Below are 15,464 nucleotides of genomic sequence, written 5' to 3' on the forward strand. Positions count from 1 at the left end.
CTGGAATGCCACAGTGTGCATGTGGAGATCAGAGGACAACCTGTGGGAGTTGGTTCTCTCCTCCCATCATTCAAATTTTCACCATTGACCATGTTAGCTGGGAGCTTTTCAAACATGGCCCTTATGTACTCAGACAACTTCCTCTTATTCCTGGTTTACTGAGAGTTTTTAATCATGAGGATGCTGGGTTTCTCAAGTAGTTTTTTATGCTGTCAAGATGATCTTCACTGTGCTCTGCTTGTATCATGGGAATATAGTGTGCCCCATTCATTGATTTTTGTATGTTGAATCAATCTCGCATTCCATGAGTAAATCCCAACTGGATCTTTAAATTCTATCAAACTAGGGTTACCAATACTGTGCTGATCATCAGGGGTGTGGGCTGTAAATTTTAACTTTCTTCTGTATGTCTTTCTGGCATTCATATCAGGACAACTCTGGCATCATGAGATGAGTCGGAAGCATCCCTTCTACTTCAGCTTTTGAGAGGTTTCAAGCATTGATTGTAAAGCCTCCTTTTGTAAATGTGATCTTCATTGAGTTTGTTAGTGGTGTAGCTTAGTTTTGTCTGCTTCTTAAAAACCTTTTTTCAAGGGGGCTGGAGAGATGGCTTGGTGGTTAAGAGCACTGACTGCTCTTCTAGAGGTCGGTCCTGAGTTCAAATCCCAGCAACCACATGGTGGGTCACAACCATCTGTAATGAGATCTGATGCCCTCTTCTGTGTGTGTCTGAAGACAGCTGCAGCATACTTTAGATATAATAAATAAACCTTTAAAAAAAGAACTTTTTCAAGAAAAACAGCATTATTGGTTTTTTTTCTATTTCCTATTTTTTTTATGCTCTAGTCTTTGTCATTTCTGTTTTCTGCCAAGGTTTTCCTGCAGGTGGTGAATCTAAGCCAGCTTCCTTCCTTAGGAATGCGCATGTGTAAACCCCTCTTCATGCGGCTTTAGCATCATCCTGTTAGGTTTTCCGTATTATCTCATGTTTTTATTCCATTTCCAGTTGTCTCCTGATATATTCTGCTTGTCTCGCAGTGTTTTTTCCTTTGTTGTTAGAGGGAGATTCTCCCTATGCATTCCAGACTGCCTTTGAGCTCCTGATCCTCCTGCCTCAGCCTTCCAACTTTGGGGATTACGGAGAGGCATCAGCAGCTAAATCCCTAACTAAATCCCTTCCCCTCACACCCCATTTTGTTGTTCTGGCATGTTAGCTCCAGATCTTCGTGAACGCTCAGCTCTTTTTTTTTTTTTTTTTTTTTTTTAAATTTATTTATTTTAGGTATATGAAACACTGTAGTTGTCCTCAGACACACCAGAAGAAGGCATCGGATCCCATTACAGATGGTTGTGAGCCACCATGTGGTTGCTGGGAATTGAACTCAGGACCTCTGGAAGAACTGTCAGTGTTCTTAACCTCTGAGCCATCTCTCCAGCCCGAACGCTCAGCTCTTAATGCTACTGATTCTGAGTATCGTTCTTTTGTGTTTATGGTTTTAAGCATCTTGTCTACGATTTCTCTGCCGGCGAAACGAGCCAATTCAAGCCAGATTATATTAAAGGTAGGTTTATTGGGGAACTGCTGTCTGGGAGTTCACTGGCCTCAAAACTGAGGCCAGTGGGGTCGCCGTGGGGAGAGGGGACAGGAGAAAAAGGGAGAAAGGGTACACGCGCCGCTGAGAAAAGAGAAGTGGGGTGGGGCGCAAAATGTCTAGATTAAGTAGGAAAGAACGTCTAGGAGAAGGGCAGCCCAGCCCCTGGGCTGAAAAGTTCAAGGTTGTGGCCGAGGTATGCCAGGTAGGGACTCCGGAGTGCAGTAAGAACCTGAAGGCCAGGTCAGGTCCGCTTTGATATGTAAAATAAGTACCTCAGTCCCTTGTTCCAGGGTCTGAAACCAAACTGTCTACTGTTTTGTTTTATTTTAGCACTTTTACCATGTTCATCATAATTAGATTTTCCATCTAATCGTTGCAGATGTCTACTGCACCTGAGTTTGGTTCTGATCTGTCTTTTTGTGAGATCTTTGTGTTTTAGTAAGCTTTAAATTCAGTCTTTGCTCTTGTTGGAAATGAGAGCTGTACCGCGTGTTCACTGTTTGATACGGCCAAGGGAATCCGAAGTTGGGGGATCTTCCAAGAGTCTTTAGTTTTCCTAATTTGTTGTTTTGGTTTCCCTAAAGCCTTCTCGGGTTCAATCTGAGTTGTATGATACCTTACTGCATTTCTCTGATATTACAGGAGACCTTAACGGTAGCAGGGTGTTGGTTAACTGTGTCTACACCACTGAACTGTGGTCATCACAGCGATTCTTCTTGGGTCTTGTACAATTTTTGCTCCCGTCGGTTAGGCAGAACTATGGTGGGCTAGAATTGGGCTCTTTTTTTTCCCCCTGCAGGTCATTTGGGGTTTTATGAAAGCTAAGGTGGGGCAATGTTTGAGCTCAGGAGTCAGCCTGACGGTTAAGGGGCTCAAATCCTTCAACTTCGTCATCCTTGCTCAGGGACCATGCTAATTCTGAATCATTCCAGTTTTAGTATATGTGCTGCAGAAGTGAGCACTTACTTGAACTTCTAATGAGTCACATTTATCTGAGGCAAGAGCTAGGAGAGCACACTGCTCTGAGAGTGTTTCAGAATGTTTTCTTTTCTCTTTCTGCTCCATTCCCTACCAGACTATGAAGATACTTTTCACCAAAAACATGCTCTAGGATTCCTATGAAGAAAAGTCACGAAAGTGTATTGGTAGTCCTAAGCTGAGATAGCCTGAATTATTTTATTATTAAATTTATTCGAACTGACCTCCCAAGAATGCGCCGGTTTATGTTTTCCTATGCTCACTCTGTGTGCCGGAAGGAGCTCTTTTTCGCTCATCAGCAGTGGCTGTTCTCTTCAATAGGCATTGTAATTTTGTGAATGCTATTTCCCTGATAAAGTAATTGTTCGTTTTCTCCCACTTTTTGTGATGCTAAAAATGATGGCTTTGGCCTGGTGTGGTGGGTTTTCAGTGGTGCTTTGTTTTTTCAGAGCTGGGGACTGAACCCAGGGTCTTGTGCTTGCTAGGCAAGCGCTCTACCGCTGAGCTAAATCCCCAACCCCGGTGCTTTGTTTTTTTGGTTCTTTTTTTTCGGAGCTGGGGACCGAACCAGGGCCTTGCGCTTCCTAGGCAAGCGCTAAATCCCCAACCCCCCAGTGCTTTGTTTTTAATAACACACGGAGTCCCACATGTACCACCCATCCATATATGCATGGATATAGGGTCATCCACTGCAAGTTGCTGGACCTATCAGAGGACCACACCACAAACTTCCAATAGATCCTCCGCTGAAGGTTTAGTCTCTCCCCCACTATTGGAATGAGGACTGGCTTGAATGTGTGTGAGCAATCGCAGCTTCTGTGAGTTCTTGAGCACCAGTCCTATAGCAGCCAGAAAATGTTGCTTCACCCCCAGCCCGGATGGTTAACTTTCTGCTCCCCTCCTCTGTGATTTTCTCTGAGCTTTGCACAGAAATGTGTGCAAACCCACCTGTTTAAGGCTGAGCACTCTAGAGGCTGGAGAGACGGCTCAGCGGTTAGAGCACTGACTGCTCTTCCAGAGGTCCTAAGTTCAAATCCAGCAACCACATGGTGGCTCACAACCATCTGTAATGGGATCTGATGCCCTCTTCTGGTGTGTCTGAAGACAGCTACAATGGACTTATATAGAATAATAAATCTTTTTTAAAAGGGGGGAGGGGCTGTGCACTCTACAGACACACTCTACAGATACTGTTCTCTCCACTTTGACTAATTGTTAGTTTCCACATTAGAGCCCTGGTCAGTGCACAAAGAAGTTTCTCTGGTGAGGTCTGAGAGCTACCCTAATCTATGGGTCTAGAAATATGTATTTAAAGATCACTTATTTATTGGTTTATTTACTTAATGTATATGTGTTCTATGGACAATGAAAAAGGAAATCAGATCCTATTATAATAGTTGTGAGCCACCACGTACTATGAGCTACTGTGTGGTTGCTGGGAATTGAACCCAGGACCTCTGGAAGAGCAGTCAGTGTTCCTAACCACTGAACCATCTCTCCTGCTGGAGGTCTGTATTTAGAGACGAGTTAAACGCTTTGTCTGGTAACACACCAGGGGTCTTTGAGTTCCCAAGTTGTGGGTTCTTGGTCAGATTTATAGCATCCATATTTTCTTATTGTGTTTTGAACTTTCTTTTATGTTAGTATTTACAAGTATAAATTTCCCACCACAACTATTACTCCATTCTGCAACTTCTGATGTGCTGTTACTTTGAGATGCTTTTATCCATCCTTGTATTTTATAATTTCCCTTCTTTGATTTTTTTGGATATTTATGCAAGCTGTATTTCAATGTATTTGTGAATTTTCCCTATAACTTTTTTGCTTTTATTTCTAGTGTAATTGTATGTGGTTAAATTCTTTTTTAAAAAGATTTGTTTATTTTATTTGTATGAGTACACTGTAGCTGTCTTCAGACACACCAGAAGATCTCATTTCAGATGGTTGTGAGCCACCATGTGGTTGCTGGGATTTGAACTCAGGACCTCTGGAAGAACAGTCAGTGCTCTTAACCGCTGAACCATCTCTCCGGCCCTGGTTAAATTCTTTTTTAATTTTAAAATTTATTTTTGAGAATTTATGAGAGCTGTATTCATATTATTTCTCTTCCTTCTTCTCCCATCAAAGTCTCCCATGTCCCCTCAACTTCTTCATAAATTTGTGACCTCTTATTCTTTAATTTCTTAGAACTATATTGTTTTATATATATATGTATATATATATATATATATCACATTATACACACACCACACACATTATACAGATGTATATACACATATGTATACATATATAGGTATATGTATACGTGTGTGTGTAATGTGTATGTTACAACTTACTGTGTTTCAATTCAATCTTTTAATATTTATTAAGGACCTCTGACAAGAAGCTATTGGACTGTTGGCATGAGTTTCCCTAAGAGTGGGAAAGAAACATGTCAACAAAATAGAATGGTGCCAACAGCCCAAAAATGTATCCATGCTAATTCAGTCTGATTTGAAATGCTTTTAATAAGAGTTACCTTTAAGCTATAGAGCAGTACAGAATACTGTAATCACTCAGTGTATCTACCACCCAAGCCACTCACTTACTTTCTATGGCTTTAAGAAAGTCTGGGCTGAGTGCTAGGATACCTCACAGGGTGAGCTACAGAACCCAGAATGTAAATATTTATTTTCAATGTTTTCCTGGACATGCCATCTGGGTTTCAGAGTACTTGCTACTGCATGCCTTTATTTTTCTGTAACCTCTCGTGTGTGTGTGTGTGTGTGGGGGGGTGATGTACCTGTGTGGAGAATAAAAAAAAACAAAAAAAAAAAAAAAAAAAAAAAAGTCTGGGCTTCTAGTGCCACCTAGTGACCAAATAGCAAAACACCAAACACTGACCTTGTTTGGCTGGAGTTTAGCTCCAGGCTGGCTGCAAAATGGAGCCGTCTAGGTAAAATTCTCAGAGCTAGTATCTTTGCAAAGGGATACCGGGCTAGCACCAGCCTTAGCACATCCCAAGGAAACCCTAGGTTTTTGCCCTAGGATACAGTCTTCTGAAGACTGAGGCCTACAAATGAGAAGCTTGCTTTTCTACTGCTGTGCCTTTGTACTGTTCTGAGTTATACAGTCAGATCACACTATCACTCAAGACCTCTCTTTGACTATCTCCTAGCTAGTTATACACTGGATTTTCAGGAGACAATTTTGATTCATTTCTATTTTTCTTTTCTTTTGAATTTAATTTAATTAATTTATTTATTTTTTGCTTATTTACTTTACATTCTGCTCACTGTCCCCCTCTCAGTCACCTTCTCCCACAATCCTTCCCCCATACCTCCTTCTCCTCTGAGCAGGTGGGGGCCCCTGGGTATCCCCCCACCCTGGCACATCAAGTCTCTGTGGGGCTAGGGGCTTCCTCTACCACTGAGGCCAGACTAGGCAACCCAGCTTGAAGAACATACTCCAAGTACAGGCAATAGCTTTTGGGGTAGCCCCCACTCTAGTTGTTCAGAACCCACATCTTGGAGGACCAAGCTGCACATCTGTTACATATGAGCAGGGAGGCTCTGTTTGTTTTTCTATGTACAAACCTTACATTCCTATATGTTTACTAACCTGGTCATTTGTGGTTGACTCCTTGACAGTTGGAATTTTATAATCTTGCCATTTGGGAAATAGATTGATTGTCCTTTCTTCCTCAGAGTTTTGACCACCTGCTCTCCTTCCCCAAGAATGAACAAGTTTATTTGTGTCACTTGCTACAGCACCTACAGCCATTTCCCCCCTGTTACATAATTATCACCAGGTCTGTTCCCAGGCAAACTGTCACTCACTCAACAGAGCTGAATAAAGATGGCCTCCGGCATCATAATGAAGACTCATAGAGACCTATAGAACATTCACACCCTGTGTGGGCTTGTCCCATACCAAAGATTTGTCACACTCCCACTGCTCATTAACTTGGAGCTCGTTTGCACTGGAATTTGAGGTGTAGATTTTTATAAAATCTACATTCTTCATTGTGTGTGGCCACTGTATTCTAGAGTTGATAGAATTTCCTTAAAGATTTGATACAAGGGGGCTGAAGAGATAGATCAGTGACTAAGAGCACTGGCTGATCTTACAGAGGACTTGGATTCACGTCCCAGCACCCACATGGCAGCTCACCGCTGGCTGTACCTCCAGCGCCAGGAGATCTGACTCAAGCATCTAATCTCATTACTGGCCATGCAGGGGGCGCACATGCTGGTAGTCAGTCAATACACATAAAAATAAAGGAGCGAGACAAAGAAATCTCTCCTAGGACTTGCAGATGGGCTCTCTGTACATTGAAACACTTTGAATGCCCATTCAGGTCATTCTCAGTGTTGCCTTGCACATCACTTTACTGCCCGTGTTGAATCTGAAGGCCAGTTACAATCAGATTAAGGACTTTTTTTCCTCCCTATTTCTCCAGAATGTGACTTGAGTAATGGGCACAAAGATGACTTTGTAGTTTTCCCCCAGAATGTGTAGAAACAAAATTTCAAGGCTCTCTTCCCCATCCTCACCTCAAAGCATCCCTTTTGCCAGCTTCGACTGTGTTGTCATAACCTAGATAGGAACACTATAATTACTTTTTAAATGTCCGCCTGAGGAAATTCATGTAAGTGGACCAATCATAATGCCTTGAATTGATCTTCAGGGAGCCACCAAACAATCAAAACACATAACCACAATTATTCGAGGGTTTTATGCCCACATTTTCCCACTCTACTCCAAGTAAACTACATCAGCGAGCAGAGCTGCTGGCCTTCAAATCCACCTCCATGCACTTTTGATCCTTGCGGCTTTGTAGGAAGTTTCAAAATCAACGCATGTGTGTGCAGTGCTTTTTAAACCTCCTAATTTTTCTGCAAATCTCTCTCATGTGTTTTCAAGGACTTGGCTATTACTACTTTATTCAGCAGGGATGAGTACTTAGCAGCCAGCTGTTTCCCTTTCCAGAGTTCTGACCGCTGCTATCCAAGCTGCTCTCAGCTATTTGGTCTCCGACTTAGGCATCTCCAGATAGCACTCAGATAAGCGTAGAAGCTAACAGACCTGTTATTCTTAGATCTTTCGCCTTCCTGAAAAAAGAAACTACTTCCCCCAACATTGTTACATTCCACCAGACAGGTAGAGCAAGGACCAAGAAAGTTTTCACAAACTTTCCCATTATTTTTCTGGCTTGCTTTGCTTTTTATCAAGGAATCTCTTATGACTGCCATGAAATTCAGGCTGGAATTGACAATGACAAAGCCAACTTCACTCCACTGCACTTTTTCTTTCCTTCTGGTTACAATTATGACTGCTCTTGCTTGCCCTTCAGTCCCTGTCCTTTTATTCAGAGAATTCCATAACCCACTATAAAAGTGGATTTTCCTAAGGTAAAGATAACTTTGGCTTCCCAACCGAAAAATGTCCATTTCGCTTTCACAAAACAAATAACAACTGCAAACCACAAGAATTGGGAAGGCCTCTGTTTCTACTATTTTCAATGTGCTCATCTCCATTGAGCTTTTTCTCAGTGGCTGTTACTGTTTTAATGGTTCCTCGAAAATCGGTCAGTTTATAGTTGTGTCTTAAATATTCCCTTCGGAAAAGAGGGGTCCAAAGTTCCTCTTTTACCTAATCTAGCCCCTTGTCGATGTCGCCATCTTGTGGGCTCTTTGCTCCATTACATAGCTTAGGATATGAGGATTCTGGAGCCGACCATGTTTGCCACTGAAGGCTTATACTGCCAGCAATTGAATGGTGGAGGCAGGAGCATAAGTTGAACAAGATATTCCAAGCTACCCGAGACTCCCCTTCCCCAAACAAACATAAACAACTGATTGTGGCAAATTTTTGTTGGACATTTGCGTACTCCCCACACTCATACTGCCCCCCCCCCATTGACTTGTGTTTTAACATTGATTTATAGATATTTTATACAGGATTTGTTGTTGTTGTTACTTATTGTTGACTGGTTAGTCTTTTTGTGTTTTTTTTTTCTTGAGACAGGGTTTCTCTATGTAACAGCCCTGGCTATCCTAGAACCTGCTTTGTATAGCTGGCTGGCCTTGAACTCTCAGAGATCCACCTGCCTCTCTGCCTCTCTGCCTCTGCCTCCTGTGTGCTAGAATTAAAGATGTGCACCACCACCACTTGGCTTTATTTTATATAATTTTAACGCAGTGATTTCTCAAGTATATTTGAATGTACTCATTTCTAAAGTGAGTATTTCCCTTTGATTGCTGCTTTATATTTTTAAACCTCACTTTTCATTTTATTACTATTTTTTCCTGCCAAAAATGACTCCAAGAAACAAAATAGGAAAAGCATATAATAAAACATTTACTAACCACATCCCCCAAATGCTAAGGAGAGAGGTACAGTAAACAGTTCCCAGATTATGGATTTATCTCTGACACCACTGATTCTTAGCATCAAGAAAACTTTCTCCACAAAACATACAACAAGGACAAATATTGAGCCCAAGGTTTTACAAGTTCAATGGGCCTCCTCAAGTTGATTCATGAACTTCATTTTCAAAAACAGTCTCCTCTCCCCAAGGACCAGTGAGCATGGCAGAAGAGGAAACAGAAAGACTTTGTGATGTACAAGCAAAGCTGGATGGGAGCAGAACAGGGCCTTCTGGACAGAAGTGCTGCACTTGCGAATTCAAAGCACCTATGGGTGCCTGACTATGCTTGCATTAGTCAACATTCCAGGCATAAGGCAGCACTAGAGTTGACAGCTTCTGGGAGAGGGAAAGGGAGGTTGTTTGTTTGTTTGTTTGTTTGTTTTGACTCCTGTACATCCTAGAAATGCTATCCTCTCACAGTCAACTTGTTTTGGTAGGTACTCAATGTTATCAGTTAGCAGCTTTCTATAATACTAAGCAATACCAGCATCCGTCCTCAAAATATTTTATTAAATATTTTGGAGTATTACTTTTCTACCTTCAAAAGGTAAAAGATATGCATTCCAGTAATAACATATGTAGAGTGGTCATTTTCATTCGTTTGAAGAAAGACAAATGAAATGGGCATTGATACTTAAACAAAGTGTCTCACTGTTAAAGCTTTAAATATCTTGAAAGCTCAACAATTATATATATGTATATGTACATACACACATATATATAATTGTATATATATAGTTGTATGAACAATGTATATGTATACACACACACATATGTGTGTATACAATTGTTTTATGGCTATTTTCAAGACAGGTTGTTTTCCCTGTATAGCCCTGGCTATCCTAGAACTTGCTCTGTAGATCAGGCTAGTCTTGAAGTCAGAGATCCCCCTGCCTCTGCCTCCGAAGTGCAGGAATTAAAGGGTCTCATGCATCTCAGCCTGGCCTGAATTCACTATATAGCCAAAGAGGATAACCTTGAACACCCAAAACATCTGTCTCTACCACATAAACCTAAGCGTTGCAATTACAGACCTGTGCCAAGCACAACAAACTGTAGAAACACTAAGAACATGGAGCTATTTCAGTATTCTTGGAACGGTAGGTGATTAGCTTGGGTGCACTTAGTGTGGGCTTCCATGAATTTTCATGAAATTCTTAAATTTCTACTGAGAATTAATGACTTCTGGGGAGAGGCCATTTTCCAACATTTGTTTGAGTTCAAAGATGGTACTAAGAACATGAAAGGGTTTCATTCCAGCTTTTCTTTGGTACTTTCTTTTGTATGTGAAAGATGCTAGAATTTTTAAAGGCTCCAATTCCTTTAATATTTCAGACTGTCGGGGTTGGGGATTTAGCTCAGTGGTGGAGCGCTTGCCTAGCAAGCACAAGGCCCTGGGTTCGGTCCTCAGCTCCGAAAAAAAAGAAAATGGAAAAAAAAAATTTCAGACTGTCTGAATGGTATAGAGGGCTTTTGCCAAAATAATCACGTTCTTGGAGAATTTTGTATTCATTTTACTTGAAGAATCTGCCTTTTGCACTCAGGATTTTTTTTTTCCTCCCTTGAGCTTCAGTAATGCTACATCCTATTTCTTTGTAAATAATTTTCCTTCATTTTCTACTTTTATAAAGTTTGTCTCACTTACCAGCAAAGTTTTGGCCACTGAAAATTGACACTGGGACTAGAATGAGGACATAATGCCCGAGAGCACACGCTGCTTTTGCAAAAGAGCCAGGGTAGATTCCCCCAATCGCCCACGCAGCAGCTCAGAGTCACCTGTAACTCCAGTTCCAGGGGATTTGATGCTCTCATCTGGCCTCTATGGGCTCTGCACACCCACACTCTTAAATTAGGTTTTTTTTTTTCCCTCCATCTTTATTAACGTGAGTATTTTTATTTACATTTCGATTGTTATTCCCTTCCCGATTTCCCGGCCAACATCCCCTAACCCCTCCCCCCCCCTTCTATGTGGGTGTTCTTTCCCCCATCCTCCCCCATTATCGCCCTCCCCCAACAATCACGTTCACTGGGGGGTTCAGTCTTAGCAGGACCCAGGGCTTCCCCTTCCACTGGTGCTCTTACTAGGATATTCATTGCTACCTATGAGGTCAGAGTCCAGGGTCAGTCCATGTATAGTCTTTAGGTAGTGGCTTAGTCCCTGGAAGCTCTGGTTGCTTGGCATTGTTGTACATATGGGGGTCTCAAGCCCCTTCAAGCTCTTCCAGTTCATTCTCTGATTCCTTCAACGGGGTCCCGTTCTCAGTTCAGTGGTTTGCTGCTGGCATTCGCCTTTGTATTTGCTGTATTCTGGCTGTGTCTCTCAGGAGCGATCTACATCCGGTTCCTGTCGGCCTGCACTTCTTTGCTTCATCCATCTTGTCTAATTGGATGGCTGTATATGCATGGGCCACATGTGGGGCAGGCTCTGAATGGGTGTTCCTTCTGCCTCTGTTCTAAACTTTGCCTCCCTATTCCCTCCCAAGGGTATTCTTGTTCCCCTTTAAAAGGGGGGGGCAGGAGGAGGCAAGACTGGGGAGGAAAGGGTTGCGGTGCAGGTTCCACAAACAAAACACTAAAATGGAGAGCTATAGTAGAAAAGGAGGCTGTGTTGCAGCAGAGCCTGGTGTCTTTAGGCTCTGGGCTCCCAGCATTCCAACACTCACTAAGGGCCAAGCGACCAGGCAAGCTGCTACCTGCTGGTCACCCAACGTCCAGAACTGCTTTCCCAGCTCTCAAAGGTAGGTAAATGGGCTCAGAATGCACCCATTCTTTTCTGCACCTCCCACGAGGTCCATACTCTCCTCCTCTAAGCTGTGCCCTCCTCCTTTGCACAGTCGGGTCAGCCTGCTAACCACGCCCTACCAGAAGGACCCTGCCTCGAGAGCCCTAGGTCCCTCCCCACACCTCCCTCAAAACTTCCCCGCGCCCCCTCAAACCTGGTTGGCGCTGCCCTCAGTGCCCCTCCTGTATCAGCTGCAGTCTCCGCTTGACCCGCAGAGGCGCTGTGTAGTACTCCACTCCTTCCCAAAAGGACCCGCCAGAGCCACGCACTTGCGCTCTGCCCGTTCTCCATTCGCCTCGCTTTCCGTATATCTCCGCTTCTTGAGTCCTGCAGTAGTTTGTGTAGGACCGGTACCCACTCCGGGCAGGCAGCTGCGGCGAGCGAGTGATGGAAGAAGCCAGAGAGGTGGCCAGAACGGAGCGGTGGGTGAGATGGGGGCTAGGGACAAGAAAGATGTCCGGCGGGACACTGGGGAGGTGGCTGGTGATTGGCGGGTCAGTGGAACGGTGTCTGAAGTTCCTGCGCGATAGTGGGGAGGTGGTTAACGTGCTTGGCGGGTCAGTAGAGAGGTGGCTTGAAGTTCCTGCCCGACAGTGGCGAGGTGGCTACGTGGTTGGCGGGTCAGTGGAGAGGTGGTTGGATTGCCTGCGGGTCAGTGGAGACGTGGCTTGAAGTTCCTGCGCGGCAGTGGTGAGGTGGCTAATGTGCTTGGCGGGTCAGTGGAGAGGTGGCTTGAAGTTCCTGCCCGACAGTGGCGAGGTGGCTACGTGGTTGGCGGGTCAGTGGAGAGGTGGTTGGATTGCCTGCGGGTCAGTGGAGACGTGGCTTGAAGTTCCTGCGCGGCAGTGGTGAGGTGGCTAATGTGCTTGGCGGGTCAGTGGAGACGTGGCTTGAAGTTCCTGCGCGGCAGTGGTGAGGTGGCTAATGTGCTTGGCGGGTCAGTGGAGAGGTGGCTGGAAGTTCTGGCGCGCAAGGGGGAGGTGGGTAACGTGGTTGGCGGGTGAGTGGAGAGGTGGCTTAACGGGGTTGGCGGGTCAGTGGATAGGTGGTTGGCTAACGTGCTTGGCGGCAGTGGTGAGGTGGCTAATGTGCTTGGCGGGTCAGTGGAGAGGTGGCTGAAGTTACTGCGCGACAGTGGAGAGGTGGCTAGAGTCCCTGCAGGTCAGTGGAGAGGTGGCTAACGTGTTTGGTGGGACAGTGGAGAGGTGGCTTGAAGTTTCCGCGCGACAGTGGTGAGGTGGCTAACGTGCTTGGCGGGTCAGTGGAGACGTGGCTGGAGTGCCTGAGGGTCAATGGAGAGGTGGTTAACGTGCTTGGCGGGTGAGTGGAGAGGTGGCTTGAAGTTCCCGCGCAACAGTGGTGAGGTGTCTAACGTGCTTGGCGGGTCAGTGGAGAGGTGGCTGGCTAACGTGCTTGGCGGGTCAGTGGAGAGATGGCTGGCTAACGTGCTTGGCGGGTCAGTGGAGAGGTGGCTGGCTAACTTGCTTGGCGGGTCAGTGGAGAGGTGGCTGGCTAACGTGCTTGGCGGGTCAGTGGAGAGGTGGCTGGCTAACGTGCTTGGCGGGTCAGTGGAGAGGTGGCTGGCTAACGTGCTTGGCGGGTCAGTGGAGAGGTGGCTGGCTAACGTGCTTGGCGGGTCAGTGGAGAGGTGGCTGGCTAACTTGCTTGGCGGGTCAGTGGAGAGGTGGCTGGCTAACGTGCTTGGCGGGTCAGTGGAGAGATGGCTGGCTAACGTGCTTGGCGGGTCAGTGGAGAGGTGGCTGGCTAACGTGCTTGGCGGGTCAGTGGAGAGGTGGCTGGCTAACGTGCTTGGCGGGTCAGTGGAGAGGTGGCTGGCTAACGTGCTTGGCGGGTCAGTGGAGAGGTGGCTGGCTAACGTGCTTGGCGGGTCAGTGGAGAGGTGGCTGGCTAACGTGCTTGGCGGGTCAGTGGAGAGGTGGCTGGCTAACGTGCTTGGCGGGTCGGTGGAGAGGTGTCTGGCTAACGTGCTTGGCGGGTCAGTGGAGAGGTGGCTGGCTAACGTGCTTGGCGGGTCAGTGGAGAGGTGGCTGGCTAACGTGCTTGGCGGGTCAGTGGAGAGGTGGCTGGCCAACGTGCTTGGCGGGTCAGTGGAGAGGTGGCTGGCTAACGTGCTTGGCGGGTCAGTGGAGAGATGGCTGGCTAACGTGCTTGGCGGGTCAGTGGAGAGGTGGCTGGCTAACGTGCTTGGCGGGTCAGTGGAGAGGTGGCTTAAGTCCCTGCGGGTCTGTGGAGAGGTGGCTAACGTGCTTGGCGGGTGAGTGGAGAGGTGGCTTAAGTCCCTGCGGGTCTGTGGAGAGGTGGCTGAAGTACTTTGCGAACAGTGGAAAGGTGGCTAAAATGTCTACTGGACAGTCGGAGGGGTAGTTAAAATGACTGCGGCAGAGATCCCTAAAATGCCTGCCAGCTGCGTGGAGACCTAGGTAAAATGCCTGCCGGGTCCTGAGGCGATACTTAAAATACCTGCCTGGTAGCCGGGGAGATAGCTAAAAGGACTGCCGGGTTCTGGAGGAAAAACTTAAAATGTCTGTCCCTTATCGGGACAGGTGGCTAGACTACCAAACGGGGACCTGGAAAGACAGCTAAAATACCTGCTCGAGACCCAGACTAATGGCTTAAATGGCTGCCTGGAACCATAAGACTTCCTGCTGGGGACCTGGGGAGATAAAATGCCTGCTTCATAAACCCTAGAGGTCGACTAAAATGTCTGTCAGACAAAGCAAGGGTAATGAAAATGTCTGGGATAGTGTAGAGGTGGCTGGCTAAAATGTTTTATAGGTTGATAAGCAAAACGATGAGAAAGCCTGGCACATAGCTGAGATGCGGTGTGGAGCAGAAAAAGAAAGCTAGCTAGCTAAGGCGTGGACTGCAGCCCTGGCTGGGATCCCCACCCTCACAGGCTATCAGGGAAGCCTCGTGCCCAAGTCAAATTCAACAATATTGTGTCACTGCAAGTGTCTTTTTTCATGTAAGATCTTTGCTCCTGAATATATTCTTTTGTAATAAGAGTTTTACCACCACGTGATCTAAACACCGATGTGCTTTTACCTCCAGTTTAATGGGGTTTTCTGATTGTATGCCTTTGGGTTAAAACTGCTTAAAGAATGTGGTGAAGGCACTCTTAGCCGAACCAAAGCGCAGATTCGGTAAAGTTGAAAATTTACTGGTAGCATGTGAAGTAACCAAGAACTAATAACTAAGGCTATGGTAACTTTCTTTGGGAGGCCCTGGAAGTCGAGACCTAAAATGTTGGTTCTGCATTCTGTTTATTTCTGTTTATTACCTGATCTCTGGTATCATTGAAATTCAAAAATAATCTGCTTTGAAAACCCATTAATATCCAGTCTTTACGACCTGGGACGAGGAGTATTTCCGGAGGTGGGGGTGGAAGGCAAGACAAAACAATTCTCAGTGGTTTGTAACTGGAAAAGTATACTCTTATTTACCATGGCATGGCAAATTCCTCCTGGAAGTGTTTATTCTGCATGTCCAGATGAGCCAACAATAGCACTAAAGAATTAATCCAGTTTAGAAAGGAGGGAAATTAATGACTAAGTTTGGTTTTGATGTGGTTTGGGGGTAAATTTCGTTTTTTTTTTCAATGTTTGCCTTATTTCTGAAACAAGGTCTCAGTAAATAATCTCAAACTCACAAGATCTGCCTGCCTCTGCCTTCAGTG

At 45.3% G+C, this 15,464-nt stretch overlaps 1 non-coding gene and 1 pseudogene across 1 annotated transcript; one reads left to right on the forward strand and one right to left on the reverse strand.

Annotated features, from left to right (window-relative positions):
- Positions 1-445: 445 nt before the first annotated feature.
- LOC116888402 overlaps positions 446-15,464 on the forward strand; it is a 39,585-nt pseudogene continuing 24,566 nt past the window's right edge.
- LOC116889449 lies at positions 2,455-2,557 on the reverse strand. Its single transcript, XR_004386407.1, has one exon. It is a non-coding gene; the product is annotated as a U6 spliceosomal RNA (small nuclear RNA).

Source organism: Rattus rattus, chromosome X (genome assembly GCF_011064425.1).
Source record: "Rattus rattus isolate New Zealand chromosome X, Rrattus_CSIRO_v1, whole genome shotgun sequence".
Classification (NCBI taxonomy): domain Eukaryota; kingdom Metazoa; phylum Chordata; class Mammalia; order Rodentia; family Muridae; genus Rattus; species Rattus rattus.